At 35.2% G+C, this 14,649-nt stretch overlaps 1 non-coding gene across 1 annotated transcript; it reads left to right on the top strand.

Annotated features, from left to right (window-relative positions):
* The first annotated feature begins 14,064 nt into the window (after positions 1 to 14,064).
* On the top strand, positions 14,065 to 14,171 carry LOC128036417 (small nucleolar RNA R71). The gene has a single exon (XR_008193214.1). It is a non-coding gene; the product is annotated as a small nucleolar RNA R71 (small nucleolar RNA).
* Positions 14,172 to 14,649: the final 478 nt, after the last annotated feature.

Raw genomic sequence — 14,649 nt, 5'->3', positions numbered from 1 at the left:
TGCTTTGTTCCACTGTACTACCCCTGTTGAAACCTCTATGATACTCTAGATCTGTTTCATACTAGTTATACAACTTTTATCAAATGCTTGCATTACTATGATTTATATATTATGTTCTATTTATTTGTATTTGAGTTTGGTTATACGCTGTGCTTGGTGAGTTACCCTTTGTCTTACTTTTATCTGTCAGGAACACATCTGATTTAGGATCAGACGGCTTGTAGGAGCTCAGATTATTTTGCACTAAGTTAACTACAATTTAATCCTTTGGATTTGTAATCCATTTTTGACTTGTCTTATTTTTTTCTTTTTATAACCTCGTCAGTATCTACCAAGTCTAAAAAAGAACTACAAAATCATCTAAATCGACTAAAATGAATTTCTGGTTTTCGAAGTTAAAACTATGAAAAGAAGTACGTTTTTACTACGTTGGTGTAACTCGTCCAGATTCAGCTTAAACTTTTAGGCCGGGTTTAGGGTGTTACAAAGGGTATTGATATTTTTCTAGTTTAGTATCGATACTGTTTGTAAAATCGGTACCAAATCAAAATATATTTTTCTATTTCTCGTCTAAAATCAAAGTCTTAGAAATATCAGTACCTTTGCAAAAGTATCGATAAAATTTCCCTGAGTAGCGATACTCGTGATAAGGTATCGATAACAATTTACGATTCTGACTTTCTGTACATTTCAAAATCATGCAGGTATCATTTTTACAACACGAATATCGATACCTCTACTTCAGGCCAGAAAAATATAACATACATAAGCATATAAGTCATTCTAACTTGTACCAATTCCTCATGCTATCATATCATCATCAAATAAACATCAAAATGACTGTAATAATAGTCTCAAACATCGAAAGTAAGTTTGACCAATAATCACCACAATACGAAATGAATCTCACAAACTTAGGAACATATAATCCATAGAAGCATCCAAGAATATCGGGGCAAATATCATTAAAAATCTACCACATTGCATTATTCCCAAAACTAAAATGAATAATGATAACACCTACAAAAAGCGAAATGGACTTGCTTGGATCACCTCTCATAACCACACCGCAAACAGTGGCACACTACTAATTTGCAATGGTTTAAAAGGAGTGAGTGAGCTTAACAAGCTCAGTGAATGCCTAGAACAACTACTATGCAAACAATTCATCATTACACATATAATCACCTAACATACAAGCATATATCTCAATACTCAAATAATCACATAACACTCAAGCATATATCCCAATACTGAAAAACATCTTTATAGATAAGTTGCATAATGGTCACATGTCATATAAACACATATCACAATACAAACATATTCATAATTTAAGATAATTTGGCACTTGAGCTATGAAACATAAAAGTGAGCTCTATCATCACTCATTGGATACATTGATCTCCAACACACCACATAGTCTTATAGAGTCAAACATGTCCCAAAAGTGAAGCATAAAGCTAACACTCTTCTTATTTCTCCTCACATCACCAGTTGAATGGAGCTTAGCTCACATTCTTGTGTCCCTCCAACATGTCCGAAGGCTTCAGTGCCCAAAAGCACTATACATATAGGTGAATACTTACAATCCTATGGCATGCCAAATATATCCAACGATTTCAAGATCACAAGGCCAAAATATTCAAAATCAAACACATATCACTTACCGATTATCCGTGCACTATCACTGCATATTTGAATCTTTAGCAAAACAGTGTCACTAACATTTAACTTATACATAACATGTATACATTTGCACTTCCACTACGGTTATCATAACCACATATCACATGTTATAACATCTCATCTCAACTCACATATTCAAAAACACATAAGCACATTGACAAGATAGTATAGGTATGAGAAAGCTTACACTCAGAATTTAGAGTAGGGGTTTAGGATACTACTAAATTCCCTATTAACACATTGAATCATGTCCACAATCAATTATTCCAAACACTCACCAATACACTTTCGCTGAAAAGTTGAAAGCTCAAACTAGCTTTTCATTGTCTTTATCTCTACTTGTAGAAGGTCCTAATGAATCTGAAGCTTCAACACAATAATTCACACAATAATACATTTAAAAATCAGCTAAGGACTCACCATAATCAATAAAAAATATAAGCTTAAGCTATGTTCTCATGTAGTTGAAATCTTTAACATAACCAACTTGAAATCCAAATATCTCGATCGACACTCAATATTTTCATCTAAAACCAATTCCTTTCATCTTATAATTCACCTACGATTAATTTCCAACCTTTAAACTACACTAAAATGCTCAGTTCATAGTATTGACTTTTTTGACATGTTTATGGCAATTTTAACGAAAATTTATTGAAAAGTTAGAAATCTTTAATGAAACTTCAAAGTAAGTTTAGAAACCTTCTAATCATGTCAAAATTAATTTAAAAACACTTTGAAACCACATTTTTACCCAAAATCTCGAAATTCACTATTGACGACCCAATTTTTGACTTTTATTAAAAATATGCGATTTAATGGCTAAAAATTTAGTTTTAAAAACTAAATAAAATTTAAAAATATTTAGGTGTTAAACCGTTACCTTAGGTGAAGACAAATTGAGTGTTTGCTCAAAACCCCAAAAGACCCGAAAGCTTTATAATAGGGAAAACTATGGTGTTTTTGGTGTTTTTTCTTGGTTTCAATGGAGGTTTATAGCTTAAAGGATGATAGAAATCAAAAGGGATTAAGAGTTGGAATTTAAAATAGTTTGGAAGAGTTGGGATAGCAAAGGGACAGCAAACACAAAACAAAGGGGAAGCTTTTACGTGAATAAAATTTTAGGTGAGGGTTAATTAGGTTGAATTTTAAAATTTGGTTTAATTGCTTCTTAAAAACTCTAAGTTTTGGCTCTGTTACAAATAAGTTCTTTTTTCAAAATTAAAGGTATTTAAAATTCAATTTCAGAAATTGATTGAATTTTCTAAAAACCATAGTAAAAAACATTTTCGATAAACCATGTCGCAAAATTCCGAACAGTCTAAGGCTAAAATCCTTAAAATACCCCTAAAACTTTTAAGCCCTATTTTGGGGTGTTACAAATGATGTTATTCTCAGCATACATTGGTTGAATGAATATGACGCAGTGGTTAATTATAGATAGAAATGGATTGCATTGAAATGTGAGAATGGTGAATCTATTAATGTTGAGACTTAAATAATAAATTGTGTGACCAATATCATATCAGCGTTATCAGACCAGGAAATGATCAAAAAGGGTTGTCTATCGTACCTTGCTTATGTCTTAGATACCAAAACTTTGAAATGAAAAATTGATCAGGTACCAACAGTTAATGAATTTACTGATGTATTTCTAGAAGAATTCTTAAGGTTACCACCAGTCAGAGAGATAGAATTTGTAATTGAAGTGGCACTTAAAACTGCTCCAATTTCAATTGCTCCATATCAAATGGCTCCGACTGAATTGAAAGAGTTGATAGCATAGTTACAGGAATTATTAGATCGAGGGTTTATCCGACCGAGCATTTTGCCTTGGGGTGCTCTGGTTCTATTTGTGAAAAATAAAGATGGATCGAAGAGATTGTGTATTGATTACAGAAAACTGAATAAGGTTACCATAAAGAAAAAATATTCGTTGTCTCATATTGATGATTTGTTTGACCAGTTGAAAGGAGCTGCTGTATTCTCGAAGATTGATATCAGATCGGGTTACTATTAGCCTCAAGTTAAAGAAACCATTGTTTCAAAAACTACCTTCAGGACTAGTTACGAACACTACGAGTGTCTTGTAATGTCGTTTGGTTTAACTAATGCCCCAACTGCATTTATGGATTTGGTGAATCAGATATTTCAGTTGTATTTGGATAGATTTGTTGTTCCATTTATCGATGACATATTAATATATTCGAAGAATGAAACTGAACATCATCAACATCTGAGAATAGTTTTGCAAACTCTACGAGAAAAACAATTATACGCAAAATTCAGTAAATCTGAGTTCTGGCTGTGAGAAGTTATATTTATGAGACATGTAATATCGACTGATGGTATTCGTGTTGATTCGAATAAAATTTTTGCAATTATGAATTGGAAGTCTTCGGGAATTATTTTTGAGGTATGTAGCATTTTGGGTTTAGCCGGGTATTATCGACGGTTCATTAAAGGTTTTTCGATGACAGCATTACCGTTAACGAAGTTGTTACAGAAAGATGTCAACTTTGTCTGGTTTGAAAGGTGTTAGCAAAGTTTGGAGCAGCTGAAAACCATGTTGATAGAAGCTTTAGTATTGACTCAGCTTGAATCCGAAAAAGAATTTTTTGTTTATAGCAATGATTTGATTAACGATTTATATTGTGTATTGATGTAGGACGGAAAGGTTACAGCTTATGCTTCATGATAGCTTAAACTACACGAAAAGAATTATCCTACTCATGACCTAGAATTGGTTGCGGTTGCGTTTGCATTGAAAATCTGGGAATATTATTTATATGGTGGGAAATGCAACATTTTCATCGATCACAAAAGCTTGAAGTATTTGATGACATAGAAAAAACTAAATCTACGATAATGTCGATGGCTAGAGTTGTTGAAAGACTATGACTTGGTTATCGATTATCATCCAAGTAAAGCGAATGTAGTGGCTGATGCTTTGAGTCAGAAGTCTCTATTTTCTTTGAGAACGATAAACATTCGCATGACTTTACATTGTGATTGTTCCATTTTAGCTTTGTTAAGGGCTAAATGTTGCGTGTAAATATAAAGTGCAAGTGTGTAAGTATACACGTCGAATAAAGTAATACAATGACAAGTAAGATCGTCTCAACAGGGATCAGATAGGGTTAACTTGGTTAAGTAGCTGTTATGAAGTATATGGATTACAGTAAGGCAAAATAATGACAGAAATGCAATGGTAATCAAAGTAATGGTGATATGCGCAATATGTAAACAAAAGAATATTTAAAAATATGCTATGGTAATGATACCAAGACAAAAGTGAGAGGGTCTAAGCTATTGAATGGAAAAGCTGGGATTACTAGGACTCTACCCTTATAAACCAATAACGTATTTGAAAATTCTTAATCAATTTACTACTCATAATGGATTTAAAAGGGTCTACCTCTTTCAAGAGCAAGACCTAAGGGTACCTTACCTAAGGAAATATATGTCTATAGACCTCAGATGTGATTCCTAGTATTGATTACTCTTCACTCTGTACGAACGTTGCTCTATGTCTATAGACATATGTTTATAGACATAGATGAATGCACAATATGTTTATAAACATAATCTAATTTTGAAAAGGTTAGGTTAGTTGGATTAAAATTGATTGATATGAGTGGGTGCTTGACGGAATGCCCAGAGCAATCTCTAGACATAGAGCATCATTCATACAAAGTGAAGAGTAATCAGTACTGGGGATCATATTTGAGGTCTACAGACATGTATTTCCTTGGTGAGGTATCCTTAGGTCTTGCTCTCAAAAGAAGCAGACCCTTTTAAATCCCAACCCGATGAGATTTAACTCATAGGTTGGTTAATCAAAGCAGAATTCAAAATATCATTTAACATATTCAAAAATTAATTTCACAAAGAAGTAATTTAGGAAAATAAAAAAAAAACTTCAGGAAGCTTTCGCCGATCCAGCCTCAACTTTAGTGGTGCAATGTATTGCAATGACCAAGTTGACTGCCTTCTTTTTTCCCTTGTGTTCTACTCTGCTTCTCAGCCACTACTTCTACCCTTGTTTTTTCTCAGGATCTTTCCCTTGAAAAGACTCTCCAAAATTTGCCCTCTTTCAGAGTTCTTTCCTTTCCTTTTTATATTTTTTTTCTTCTAATAGGTCCCTTAGCCCATGCTTTTTCACATCCTTTTTTTAGGTAGATTTTCTAGTAAAAATACAGCTGGGGCTAGTACACGTTGAGTGCTGACTCGGTGTCTTAGTGGCATTGCCATGGCATTAGTGTTGGCAAACTGACCAACCTTTTGCCATGACAAAACTTCACTCCTTTACTACCTTTTCCTCATTCTGCACCTGCCACTCAAACAACAAACAAATCATTTCCACCCACAAGTAAAATTAACATATAATAATATTTAAGTCTAATCCAAGCTCTATTATGCAATGTTCTAAAAATAAACTAATATAATACCCTAAAATGAAACTAAATTCACCTAAGTAGAAGCAATTAACAAAGTCTAAAGGCCTAAAATATAACTCTTTTCAAGAGTTATCACAGTAAAAACAGGAGTTATTACTTACCCTCAAGCAAAATATGCGTAAATGCAACAATTGGCATAGCAACATAATTATTACCTTTTTTCAAGATTTAGAAGCTTATTTAGTAAAGATAGTGCACAAAATATTGCCCTAAAAATAAAAAATCTAAGTTTTTATGCAATTTTGACTATAATGTCTCCTAAATTACTTAGTTCATCTTTTAACCAAATTCAGTTTTCTTTTTTAAACTTGGCATCTTGTATACTTTAATATATAATATCTATTTATTATAAATTTTTCAGCTAGGGGATTCATCTCATCACATAGTTTTTTTGACTCGACAATCACAGTGGAGCATACACCGAATTGCCGACTACTCAATCATGTCATAATTTGAATGCGATTTGCTCATGAAGCCAAGGCTTTTAACTTAGAAGTTGGATGGAGAAAACAACTACCTCTTTAGTTACTTAGCCTATTACTACAGTGAAGTGCCCCTAAACTATTTTATTGTTATTGTTATTATTATTATTATTATTATTATTATTTACACACTCTTACTTAAACCTGCTTTTCTAATCAACAACACAATGGAGCAAGCAAAATTTTGCTGACCTATTTGATAATTTCAAGCATTGGAGTGTTGGGGTGTTTCATGGAATTTCTTTGATTTTTCTCCAAATTTTACTTAAACTTTGCAATTTTATTCGTCATTGAGTATTGCCATTTTACTGAGTTTAGCTTCAAGAATCTCTAAGTTTATTAAAAGAAACTTACTATAAACCAATTACAATAGGAGTTAGGGTATTGTATTTTTAGATATCAATTTTCAATCAACTATCCTAAGCTAAAATAACATGATCCACTATCACAATTTTCTAGATTTATTGAAGAATTAATCTCCTCATCGAACATCATAGACAAATAAATACTCATCACAGTCTAAACTGTTCTTGGCAATTATGTGTCAAAGCGGAATGAATGACAAAATGAACAAAAATACTAAAATGAACATACTTAACTAAATATCTAATGCATCTTACATGCACAACACACCCCCGAACCTAAGGGATGCATTGTCCACCATGCATGAACAGACAAGAATCATAAAGGCAAAACCATATATATAAAGGAAAGGGTATGAAAAAAATTATGAATGCATTAATAGTTTAAATGCTTATAGCTAATTTTTCGTTGTGACTTTAATTTGTGCGGGTGGATTTGCGTGCAACATGCTTGTAGCAAAACTTTCATTTCAACGCATTGAGTGGCACTTCCTCCTTTTGATCACTAGATTTGGTGAGGTTATCAATGAGCTGATTGATCTCCTGATCTTGTGCAAACATAGATCCAGTCGATGGAGGTGGGACAGTAGTACTGCTATACATTTGTGGTGTAGGAGTTGGAGTTGCTTCTATTCCTTCCTCATTATCAGTCTTAATACTAACTGTTTCAGTTTTTTTTCTTTTGCAAGTTCCTCTGCTTCTTGTCTTTCAGTAGTAGGGTGTGTGGGGATAGAGTCTGTCACACCGACCTCTACTTCACCTTCCCGTTCCTCTTCATCTGAATGCAACTCATTGGGAAAGTTAGGAAATGTAGGTATAGGCTTGGTGAAGTTCTTTTAAAGGAACCTCTTTTTGGCAGCGTCTCTCCTTTCCACATAGGCCCAGAATATGACCACTTTTTCTTGTGCCCGTGCTAAGTCTATAGCAATCTGCAGTTGTTGAGTCTCAAATAGGCTGAGCTGCTTGTGTAACTTCTTGAAGGAGTCGAAGATTTGCTATTCAAAGATGATGTTAGTAGTAGTGGCTGGTGCTGTGACACATATTGGGATAGAAGAGGTAGTGGCAGAACCAGGATGTTGGTGCCACAGAAAATCCTCCCTTGAAATGTTTGCAACAATTTTTGCTGTAATGACCCGTTTGTTTGGGGTGACATCTTCATTGGCCTGGACAGAGACATTCACACGCTGGCACAATGCGATGATGAGAGAGGGAAAATTAAGGCTTTCTGCATTCTTCTGGGCGCACCGGTGGAAATCTTTGAATATGATTTTTCCCACATTTATCTTCCTCCATTTTATGATGGAATGGAGCAGCAACATCCACTCCTTAGAAATCGTGGAGTTATGAGTTGAAGAAATTAGGCGTGTCTTAAGGAAGTGGTACCAAACCCTATATTTGGGTTTCAAAGAGGCCTCTCCATGGTGTAACTGTCTTGTATTGACACTGTCCACTTAGTACTTACTATAAACAAGTCTTGAAGAACCTGGGTTAGACCATCAGCAGTGATTGTAGCAGCAAACTGGTTATGCTTATCTTGAACAGTAGAAAGGTCGTACTACGTATTGATGGTATCTTCATGAAATAGAAACAGCTCCCCGCACAAAAATAAAAGCATTGTTGGGAGAAGTAAGGTTAGCGTAGAACTCACAAACCACCTTTGTCAAAACATCTTCTAGATGTAAGTAGAAAATATGCCATCCATGCTGTTCTACCACAAAAGAAGTAGACTTTTCATAGCCCATAAAGGGTTCGTCTTGAAAAAGGAAGCCTTTTTTCAAGTAAAAAGAACGCTTGGAGATATTGTGCGTGTATCGATCTTATGTTGCTTGGTTGAAAAGGATGCGTTGTGGCATAGCAGATGGTTGCAGAGTAAAACATTTGGCCATTAGGAGAAGCTAGAGTAAATGGTAGACGGAAAAGATGGAAACTTACAGAACTATAATTAAGTTTGGAGAGCAAGAAAACTTAGGTTAATTGAAACAATTAGGGTAAAAGAAAACTAAAATGACGGCAAAGTAATGGTGTGACCTGGGCGAGTGGATGAGTGGTAATGATGACCTGATTATGGTTTTATTCAAAATCGAAAGGAAAGTAAAAATATTTTTAGAGGGTAAATAGTAGGGAAATTCCAATAGATTAACGAGTAATTTATGAAGCCCGACCCTCTTCTTTCAGCAAGAAAACAAATATACCTACAAAACAAAAGGAACAAAATTTATTAAACTAAGCAAATGAAAGAACTAATAAAAATTTAAATTCGAGAAAAATAAAGCAAAAATAACTATCAAGATGCATAAGTTAAACATCTCAAAGATCAATGGACTGTTTATTTCGAGTCACAGGAGTGCCCTAGTAATGCTTCAAGCGTTGTCAATTTACTTTGAATGTAGTCCTAGTCCTTATATCTTTGAAATCCACAACACCATGAGGGTATACGTAGGCAACTTCAAAAGGTTCTGACCAACGAGATTTTAATTTCCAGGAAATAATTTGAGCATAGAGTTGAACAACAACATCTGTTGTCCTGGTTCAAATTACCGTGGCATGATAATGTTGTCATGCCAGCGCTCGGTCTTCTCCTTGTACAATCTAGCTTCTCATATGCTTTGGCTCAGAATTCTTCCATTTCATTCAAATCTAATTACCTTTTATGGCCAATAGCGATCCACTCCATATTCAGCTTCTTAATGGCCTAAAATGCTTTATGCTCCAACTTAATGGGTAGGTGACATGGCTTCCCATAAACAAGCTTAAAAGGTGACATCCTCAATGGTGTTTAAAAATGCAGTGCGATAAGCCCACAAAGCTTCATCTAGTCTGGATGACTAGTCCTTGCAAGTTGGATTCACCACTTTTTCCAGGATCTGCTTAATTTCTTAGTTAGAAATTTCGTTATGTCCATTTTTCTGGGGTGATATGCCATGGCAATCTTGTGTTTCACCCAATACCTATGCAAGGCATTAGCAACTAATTTGTAATCAAAATGAGAGCCTTCATCACTGATAATTTCACGAGGTGTACCAAATCTTGTGAAGATATTTTTGTGCAAGAATTTCATCACTAACTTGGCATTATTAGTAGGTAGAGCTACAAATTCAACCCACTTTGAGACATAATCTATTGCCACAAGTATGTATAAGTTAATTGAGGAAGGGGGGAATGGACCCATAAAATCTAGTCCCCATACATCAAACAACTCAATATCCAGGATATTTTGCAGTGGCATTTCATGTCGCCTAGATAAATTACCCATGTTTTGATGACTATCACATGACTGAAAGAATGCATGAATGTATTTGAATAGACTCGGCCAATAAAAGCTAGATTGGAGAACCTTAGAAGGAGTTCTCGTTCCGCTAAAATGTCCTTCGTAAAGAGCGGCGTGACAATATTGCAGGATGCTATGAATCTCATCATCAGGAACACATTTTTGAATAATCTGGTCAGCACAATGCTTGAATAGGAAAGGCTCATACCAGTAGTAATGCTTAGCATCATGAAGAAATTTCTGTCTTCTATGGCTAGTGAAATTGGGGAGCATCAACCGATTCATTAAGAAATTCACAATATCGGCCTACCAAGGTAATGTCGTGGCAACCCGCAGTTGCTCGTCTAGAAAATCTTCCTTAATAAGTTGAGCATTTCTATATTCAAGTCTAGCTTCTAATCGTGACAAGTGATTAACCAATTGATTCTCAGTCCCTTTTTATCTCTGATTTCTAAATCAAATTCCTGCAGTAACAGTATCCACCGGATCAACCTTGGCTTGGCATCTTTCTTGGTCACTAAATACTTGATAGCAGAGTGGTTTATGTAGACTGTGACCTTGGTACCAACTAGATAAGATCTAAATTTATCGAACGTGAATGCCACAACCAATAACTCTTTTTCAGTGGTGGTATAATTGAGCTGCATGTCGGTTAGGGTCTTGCTTGCATAGTACATAGCATAAAATACCTTGTCCTTCTTTTGCCCCAAAAATGCACCTACAACAAAGTTACTGGTGTCACACATAAGTTTAAATCGTAGTGTCCAGTCTGGAGCTATCACAATAGGTTCTATTACTAGTTGCTTTAATTTTTCGAAAGCTCGCAAAGAAGGTTCATCAAGATTGAAGGGTCTATTGTGCTTTAGCAATGCACACAGGGGTTTGGATATCTTCGAGAAATCCTTAATAAATCTTCTATAAAACCCTGCATGGCCTATGAAACTTTGGATACCTTTTACATTGGTGGGAGGTGGCAATTTATCTATCATATCGATTTTTGCTTTTTCAACTGCAATCCCTTGCTGTGATACTTTATGTCCCAAAACAATTCCTTCACGAACCATGAAGCGGCATTTTTCTCTATTTAAGACTAGATTTGTTTCTTCAAAATGACAAAGAACTAGCTCTAAAATTTTCAAGCAGCCCTCAAAAGAATTGCCAAACACAGAAAAATCATCCATGAAGACTTTAAGAAAATTTTCCACAATGTCAAAGAAAATTGCTATCATACAATGCTGAAACATTGCTGGGGTATGACACAACTTGAATGGCATTCGTCTAAACACAAAAGTTCCATATGGACAGGTGAAAGTGGTATTGTCTTGGTTATTAGGATATATGGCGATCTGGTTATACCCTGAATAACCATCCAGGATATAGTAGAAGGTATTCCCAGCTAATTTATCCAACATTTGATCGATGAAAGGTAAGGGAAAATGGTCCTTCTGAGTTGCCTTGTTAAGCTTGCGATAGACCATGTATACTCTACATCTCGTAATAGTACGAGTTGATATGAGCTTGTTGTTATCATTGCTAACCACTGTGACACCTCCTTTCTTGGGTACACATTGTATAGGACTCACCCAAAAGCTATCAGAAATAGGGTATATAATCCCAACATCAAACCATTTGATAATCTCCTTTTCAACAACTTCCTTCATGATGGGGTTCAACCTTCCCTGCTATTCAATAGAAGTGCTATGAAATCCTCCAGCAAAATTTTATGAATGCAGATAGCAGGGTTGATTCCCTTTATGTCAACAATTGTCCATCCTAATATCTTCTTGGATCGTTAGAGAACATCTAACAAAATGGTCTCATGATCAGGTGTCAACTCTGTAGAGATAACTAATGGCAAAGTGTTGTTGTCTCCCAAATAGGTGTACTTTAAATGCAATGGTAGAGGCTTTAAATCCAATATATGAGGTTCCTCTATAGAAGGTTTAGAAAGTTTGAAAGAACGATTGTATACATGAAATGATTCAATCTTCCTCCTTGGTCTCTCCACAAGTTGCTTGGTGTCCATAAGTTGACCAAGGTCTTCAAAAATTTCTGCTTCACCCATTTCAGGTGAACTTTTTTTCTCATTAGACTTGCTATGGCAAAATTTTGCAAACTCCTCATCCACTGCTATTTCTGTTAACCCAATGGCACGTCATTCCTCAATCTCATAAAAAATTTCAAGGCATCGAATACATTGAAAGTGATTTATTGATTACTTACCCTCATGGTTAATTCACCATTTTGTACATCAATAAGAGTTCTGCCTATAGCAAGAAAAGGTCTTCCAAGAATAATCGACACATCTTTGCCAGCTTTACATTCTAAAATAATGAAATTGGCTAGAAATATAAACTTATCTACTCTTACTAACACATCTTCAATTTTACCTTCTAAATGTGCGTAAGATTGATCAGCTAGCTGTAGCATAACTATTGTGGATCTTGCCTTCCCGATTCCCATTTTCCTAAAGACAAACACAGGGATTAATTTTATGCTTGCTCTTAAATTACATAATGCCTTACCAACATAATGATTTCTAATTGAACAAGGGATAGTCAAACCCCCCAGGTCTTTCAACTTTGAAGGCAATTTCTTTATTAGCATCGCTGTGCACCCTTTAGTCAGAGCAACATTTTTGAATTCTCCCAATCGTCACTTCCTTGACAATATATCTTTCATGAATTTTATAGAATTGGGCATTTGCTCCAAAGCTTCTACTAATGGTATGTTGATATGGAGTTGCTTCAAGACATCAAAAAATTTCATGAATTGAAAATCTTGCTTGGAATTCTGGAATCGTTGAGGAAAATGTGGAGGTGACCTTTCTTTAGGTGGCTAATATTGTTTTTCTACAACATTTTTATTCACAACATGGTCTGATTCTGCAGCAACATTCTTTTATTTAGCCCTTTCAATTGTAGGAGGCTTTTCATATAGTTCTGAATTTTTTTATGCTGGAGATCTCAAATATCCTCATTTGCAATAACATCTTTAACCACTTCATTCAGTTGAGTTCCACTTTTAAGAGTGATTTCTTGCAATGCTTTTTCCCTTTTTATCTTGAAATTTCAATATCACTTGGCAATGCTCCTTGTGGTGTCGAATTTAAAGCATTTGTGATTTGTCCTACTTGGTTCTCAGGAGCTCGGAGGGATGCAGTTTGACTCTAGATTACGGTGTCATTCTTGGCCATATATTCTTTTAGCAGAGCTTCAGTAGATGAAGAACATGATGTTAAACCTTGTTGAACATTTTTCCGTGACACAGGTTGATTATAACATGATTGTGCACTGGTGGCATTCTATCTCACAGCATTCTTGGAATTCCCCACTCTTTGATTATTCCAACTGAAATTTGGATGTTGCTTCCAACCTGGATTATAGGTGTTGGATTAGGGGTTATTACTCCAATTGAAATTACCCATGTAATTTACCGATACTGGATTTGGTGGACATTCGTAAAAAACATGGTCTTTACCATAATATACACACGATAGCTCGGTTAATTTCATCTCTTGAACTGTAGTTGGTTTCTTCATCGTCGTGATCATATTAGCTAAAGATGATACTTGAGCTATTAATAAAGCGATTGCATCGAGCTCCATGGTACCAGTAGCTCCCTTACCTGTCCCAACTCGAGTAGTAGGGTACTGATGATCATTATTGGTGATTCGCTCCAAAATCTCAAACGCTTCGTTATAGGATTTATCCAGCAATGTAAAATTAGCAGAAACATCAACTACCATCCTTGTATGAACATTCAATCCATTATAAAATATTTCCAACTGAGCCCACTGTTTGAATCCATGCATCAGACATTTCCGAATTAATTCCTTAAATCTTTCCTAAGCTTCGTATAATGTTTCATCTTATGATTGCCGAAAAGATGTGGTATCATTTCTCAATTTGGCATTCATGTTTGGCGGATTATATCGTAGCATAAACCTTTGGCAAAGATCATTCCAAGATGCTACTATCCTTGACGACAAAGCATTCAACCCTGCTCTGGCACGGTCTCTTAAGGAGTACGAAAATAATTTAAGCCTCAAGGCGCCGTCAGGAACACCCTGTTGTCTAAACGAATCATAGACTTCTAGGAAAAGTCTTAAATGCTGTCTTGGATCTTCAAGAGACAATCCACTGAATTGTCCTACTGTTTGTAACATTTAAAACATTACTGGTTTCAACTTGAAATGCTGGGCTTGTATGTGTGGTCTGACTATCCTTGGATTCAAGTGATCCAGAATTGGAACAACATGCCGATGAATTGGCCTATCTCGATCAGCTATCACATAATGAATAAGAAGATTAATGTCATGAACATTCGGATGTAATGGATCGTCCATACTAGGATCATTCCCATTCCTAGCCATATCTTGCAATTCT

Source organism: Gossypium raimondii, chromosome 13 (genome assembly GCF_025698545.1).
Source record: "Gossypium raimondii isolate GPD5lz chromosome 13, ASM2569854v1, whole genome shotgun sequence".
Lineage (NCBI taxonomy): Eukaryota > Viridiplantae > Streptophyta > Magnoliopsida > Malvales > Malvaceae > Gossypium > Gossypium raimondii.
This window is presented reverse-complemented; position numbering and strand designations above follow the sequence as displayed.